Source organism: Vulpes vulpes, chromosome 3, assembly GCF_048418805.1.
Source record: "Vulpes vulpes isolate BD-2025 chromosome 3, VulVul3, whole genome shotgun sequence".
Lineage (NCBI taxonomy): Eukaryota > Metazoa > Chordata > Mammalia > Carnivora > Canidae > Vulpes > Vulpes vulpes.
Genome location: NC_132782.1, coordinates 141,279,271 through 141,285,717, shown reverse-complemented (window position 1 = coordinate 141,285,717; position 6,447 = coordinate 141,279,271). Strand labels below are relative to the sequence as shown.

The 6,447-nt window shown below is 38.9% G+C and overlaps 1 pseudogene; it reads left to right on the top strand.

The window, feature by feature from the left end:
- The first annotated feature begins 1,570 nt into the window (after positions 1 to 1,570).
- On the top strand, positions 1,571 to 2,153 carry LOC112924410 (rRNA-processing protein FCF1 homolog pseudogene; annotated as a pseudogene).
- The last annotated feature ends 4,294 nt before the right edge of the window (positions 2,154 to 6,447 follow it).

Sequence of the window (6,447 nt, the reverse complement as noted above, 5' to 3'; positions counted from 1 at the left end):
AAGAAGCTCCACAGTTGTGTTAGGTGGCAATAGGAGGAACACAGACCAAGAGGAAAGGATTGGCAGAAACTTCATTCCAGAAGACATGGCCTTGTGAATGTTCCTCTTGCAGTGTGGTGGCACACGACAGATCCCTTACACTGTTGCTTCCTCCTCGGCATCTAAGCCGGCAGGTACCCTGCTTATCTTCTCTCCTGGAACTTCTTCCCCCATGCACAGGACACCCTCAAAACTAAAATGTTTATACAAAGCCCTGCACCTACCCTGACTAAAGTCAAAAGATCCAGAAATGAGCACGGATCTAACGTAGGAATATCAGGGAACTCCCAAAGATTTTTTTTTCAAAATGAATCTGAGTGACAAAGGTAAACTCTCTCGGGTGGCAGAAAATTGGTAGGATGAAACTCAGAAGCTGTCAACTACTCTTTTCCACTATACGGAAAAAGTCAAAAAATAGTAAGAGAGAATTAGGCTGACAGGAAGAAAGTGATGAGGACTAGAGAAGGAAAAAGTCCTGTTACCTTCTGAACTTCTAAAATTTTTTATTCCAAGCGCATCTGTGCTCTCTGTAGTGTAGACATTCAATCCTTACCTTTTGACTAAAACAATTCAAGTTAGGATTTTTCATTAGAACTGAAAGACTTTGAAATGAAGCCACATATAATGAGATATCATTTAGGAATATTAACCAAGGTTTCTTCTTGTATTGCCAACCCATACAACTCCTGCCATCAACAGAGCACCCTCCTTTTTGGCTAAGCCCTGATTTATAGTAAAGGAGAAATACACCAAATGGGTTTGGAGAGGTCCAAGAGTAATAGGGATTTATTTCTTGCCACCTTGGTGATGTTTGAAATGACACTATACTATGACATCCAGAGACGTAGTATAGTTATTCTCAAAAATAATCTGGCAGTTCTTAATTAAATTAAATGAGCATTAGCCAACAGTGTCATTTCTTGGCATACACGCCAGATGCACAAGCATGCTGATCAACACTGCTTGTGTTTGCAGGAAACTGGCCACAGCCTAGTTGTTTGTTACTAGGGGAATGGGTAAGCTTAAGTTGAACCATATGAAATTGCTAATATTTGACCATTTTTACTATAAGAAAATATCAGTCTCATACTGTTCAACCTACTAAAATGTGGTAGATATAAATTATGAAGTAGGTAGAAACAAAGAAAATATACTGTATCTTCCTACAGCAACATGAATATACTTTAAAACTTAAAGTTTATGGGGATCCCTGGGTGGCGCAGCAGTTTAGCGCCTGCCTTTGGCCCAGGGCGCGATCCTGGAGACCCGGGATCGAATCCCGCATCGGGCTCCCGGTGCATGGAGCCTGCTTCTCCCTCTGCCTATGTGTCTCTGCCTCTCTCTCTCTCTCTCTCTGTGACTATCATAAATAAATAAAAATTTAAAAAAACTTAAAGTTTATGTGTATATATATATCCATATATATAATCATATATACGGTGAGATTTATATCATAATGCTATTTATAAAAATTTAAAACACATACATGAGAAACAAGAGTGCGGCATGAATGTGGGGAAGCAAAAGAAAGTATGCGACCATGAAGCAAATGCTTAGTCTCCAAGATCAGACGCTTAAAGAGAAGGATAGATTAAAACCTAAAAAGAAAGAAAAGAAAGATCTCAGTGCACTCAAGGAAAGAGAAGTCTCCCAACATTCTTCCTGCTTATTCTTCCAATATAACACACAGCTGGGCCCACCTTACCACATCCTGGTTGATACCAACTTTATCAACTTCTCCATTAAAGCCAAACTTGACTTAGTACAGTCAATGATGGACTGTCTGTATGCCAAGTGTATCCCTTGTATAACTGACTGTGTAATGGCTGAAATTGAGAAACTGGGGCAAAAGTATCGAGTGGCTCTAAGGATTGCCAAGGATCCAAGATTTGAAAAATTGCCATAAACACACAAAGGAACCAATGCAGATGACTGTTTAGTACAGAGAGTAACTCTGCACAAGTGTTACATTGTGGCCACAGTTGACCGGGACCTTAAACGAAGGATCCAGAAGATCCCTGGAGTTCCCATCATGTGCATTTCTAACCATAGGTACAACATTGAGCGGATGCCAGATGATTATGGAGCCCCTCAGTTCTAATTCTTAAAAGATAGAGTTTTCCTGCCTTCTTCTACCAACTTTTTCTGTTGTCAGTTCATATTAGCAATATGCTATAGTATGAATTATTCTTCTTACCCATTTGCTCTGTTACAAGCTGAGTATGGTTAAATATACTCATTTTTTGATGTTTTGAAATCAGTATTTTGTATCATTTTAAGTATTGCATCTTTCTGTAAATCAGATGATTGTAAAAAAAAACAAAAACAAAAACAAAACACACACACACACACACAAGAATACAGTACATGTGTTGCCAGGATAGATACATATATGAGGATATATATCAAATACTATTCAAAGAAATGTGGATCTGAGATAACAGAGAAAAATCAAGTATTCACAGAAATGTTTTGTAAGGACCAATGATGATAATGTGTCATGGGCTAGAGGGGAATAAGCCCACTCCTCTGAACCTGAGGAGTAATAAGAGCAGGTAACCAGAAAGTCAAGGAAAAAAGAAATAGAGAGAGGAAGGTCCCTGTACCAACATGAGTCCTCATCAAAAAGCAGAAAATGGGAGGAGATGTGCCTAGGAAAAGAAGACCTGAAATAGATCCCCAAGTCTTCCATCATTCCAGAAAAACATTGGTAATCTTTCCGAATATTTTCCAGGCCTTCTAGAGAGGCTGATGAGATCAAAGTAGCTGAGAGAGGGATACCAGATAAGACAAGGTCCCTTTCTGGTGACTGGGGGAACACTATCACTGTATGTGGCATGAATCACAGAAGCGATGGCCAGTGTCAGCTGTGGATAGAAGTAGTTGATGCCATAGAAAATGAGACCAATGATTAAAGACCTAACATCATGATTTACATCTCCGCAGAGTCTAGAAGAGGTCAAAGGTTGCTCATCGTCATGAAGGTGCCTGCATTTTCATTGTCTTCACACCATCCAGTTCATGGGGATTCCATAAACCTTCTAATTTAGATGTATTCTGAGGACAAGTGAGAGAGGGACATCCTTTGTTTTAGTAAAAACCAGAAGTGACTAACACTAATTTGAGTTTACTTAGGGGATACTTGAGTGAGTCAGAAATAGGGGCTCAAGTTACAAATTATGTTTAGTAATAGAAAAAAAAGAAAGTTTAATTTCATTCATCTGTATTTTGACTGACATTTATAATTAATGTATATATAGACATCAGTTTCTCACTACCTAGAACTCATTTAACTATTAAACTTATCTATGAATTGACATTCAAAGCAGCATGGAGATTTTGGCTCTGTATACATTATTTTTGTACTGCAAGGTATCATAGCATGCCGGAAACAATGGTGGAGGTTTCCCTTTAATAGGCATGCCACTGGTATTTCAAAATAAATAATACATTCATTAGAAACTGATATGTCAAAAAGCTAATAATGATTCTTGGCTCATTCTTCACACAGTTTTTTGAGGGGACGAGATGGGGAGAGCATGCTTTGCAGTTGGAGACCAGGAGCTTCACAAACGTGTGCAATGCACTAAAGATGCAAGGAGGCTCCTTTGAATTAATGGCACGGCTCTAACTTGATCTAACTAGAGCAGTATCAGGGCGAGCCAGCAATGTCACCCCCTTTACATTCCATGGCATGTCTACCTTTCACAAAAAGTAGAATTTTCCTCGGGAGAATTCATCCTGCAGGATAGCGGTTCTGAGCCAAATGCACACACTTCAAGGAAGGAGCTAAGGAAAAATTCAGTGCCAAGTGGGAAGTTTGGCTCTTCAAGTATAGTATTTGAAAAAGTAGGTTTGAAGAGAAAAACAAAGGAGCATCGCTAGGAGTACATCATTGATTTGTAAAATTGCGTTGAAGAGTAGAATCCATTTCAATCAAAATTCGAAACTCAACTCTATTAAATAAATAGCCTGACATCAGAGGCGCTCGGTTGAAATTACTTTGGAGGGCAATTGGAAGCACTGGTGCTCAGGCCCACTCAGAGCCAGAAGAAGCCCCCCAAGGCTTTGCAACACCCAAGGACTTTGCTGAGCACACTTTGAAATGACTTTGTAGCGATAGCTATAAAAATATGATAATAGAAGGAAAACCAATACCAAAAGCTACTTTTTATGTATATCTCCCAGGTGCTGAACTCTTAATCACATCACCTCTGTCAATCCTTCTAGCACCCTTAATCCTCAAGTTACAGATAAGCAAATTATGGTTACAATAGGTTAAGTCAGTTGCCAATATTACTAAGCTAATTATTGGCAAAGTTGGAAGAGAAATGCAGGCCGCCAGGGTCTGGAAATCTGAGCTATTAATCACTCGGACTATAGACATTTATATTGGGTGACTTCTTGGTCGGTGATGATGTTATGAGGGAATAAAAGGGGCACTAGGTAAAGGTTTCCTTGGAAGGGAAGGGAAGGGTCATAGTGGTCTAATTTAGGACACACTGGGTGTGAAGTGACTAGGAGGTTTCCAGTTGGACTTGTGTAAGCACCTGGACACACGGACCTAGAGTGCGGGAGAGGTCAGGGTAAGAGGGCAGCAATTTCAGAGCAAAACTATGGGAGATGGGTGAATGTTATGTGGGAAAAATCATGTGTGGAGAGAGGCTGTTATTAAAGCCTCCAAGAACGTTAGCATTGAAGGGGCATTGGAAGGAAGGGGAGTAATTGAGATAAAGTAGGAAAGGATATATTTGCAGAAACCTGGCAAAAAGAGAGGATATTAGTATCAGGAAGGCAGGGCTTGCTATTTATTCTTTCCTATTTTATTCACTAAGTACCTGAAATAATGCCCCAGATACAGGAACCTATGCTTGGTCCATAGCAAAAGCCAAAGAATAATTGTATAATATAGTTATCAGGAGCAAGTGCTGCAGGGGGAACGTTGCAGTTGAAATGCTCAGGGGGCACATATAGATGGTGTCACTCAAATATCCCTCACACACTCATTTCCCAAACATAAACTCAACATAGTCTACATGCTTCAGGTTGTTTTTTTTTTTTCCACAAAGTGATTTTCAAAAAGGAAGAGTGAATGATAACAATTTTCCATGACTAAAAAAAATACCAAATATTTCAGGCATTTCTACATGCTTAAATATTTTCAAACTGGTTTCTTAAAAAGGAGATAATTAGAACACTTCCCCTGAACAAAAATACTAAATATTTCAGAAATTTCTTACCAAAAATGTATCTCCTAATGAGATCAAGGGTGGGGTTAACTCATTTCTGAAGCGATAAAAGACTCGAGAGTTGTATTCGTTTTTAGCCTCACATTTGCCTCCTTGTACGCACACCTACACGTTAGCATGTTTTCATTAATTTTTCAGTTGGCCTATGATTTATGAAGCAGTTAATACGAATTTAGGAATTATCTGCTTCCAAAAAATGCATCATAATTTGTGTCTAAGTAACAACTGTTTCAAAAAAGAAAACCACAGTCATCACTCGGTTGTGTTGGCTGACAAACCTGGAGTAATTAATCTTTGTTTTCAGTGAATATTTTATTAAATTAATTTTCAAAAATATGTGCAAATTACAGTTTAAAAAAAGCTTTTATGTGTGACAGTGAAATGTAATGAAATGTACTCGGGCCCAGACATAAGCACCTGCCAAGATTTGAAAAATGAACTGCTTGCTTTTTCTCTTTCTTTCTTTCTTTCTTTCTTCTTTCTTTCTGTTTCTTTCCTTTCTTTCTCTTTCTTTCCTTTCTTTCCCTTTCTTTTCTTTCTTTCTCTTTCTTTCTCTCACTCTTTCTCTTTCTCCTTCTTTCTCTTTCTTTTCTCTCTCTCTCTCTCTTTCTTCTTTTTATCCCAAAGAAATCCTGGGGCCTGGAAATTTGCAAAATGAAGAGTTGCCGGCACGTTGTGTTATTGTACACATGAGCAAATACCATTCGTGGGACCTTGTTCGTGGACTGTATGTCAGGCTTTGAAGACAGACAGACTTGGGTTTGGATCCTGCCCTCGCCACTTCTGAAAGTGTAACTTTGAACAAATTACTTCACTTCTCTGAGCTCTTGTTCTCTTAAATCATGAATTGGGGCTACGTAGACACCCATTGCAAGGTTATTGCCAGCTCTACGAGGACATGCACTATACCTTTCTTGTCCAACAGTATATATCTGACTCCTATCACAGTAGGAGTTTAAAAATACTTGTTTTATTGGTTTGGTCAATGTGCAGAATACGATGCACGCTGCCTGCACACAGAGGGAACCCAACAAATGCCACCTCCCTTTCCTCCCTTTCCTTCTTGCAGTTAATTATTTGCTTCAGTTTATCTCTTCCCTCAATATTTCTGTTATTGGAACACGTGTGCCTTTTCAGCTTGAATTGTCAGAATAGTTAT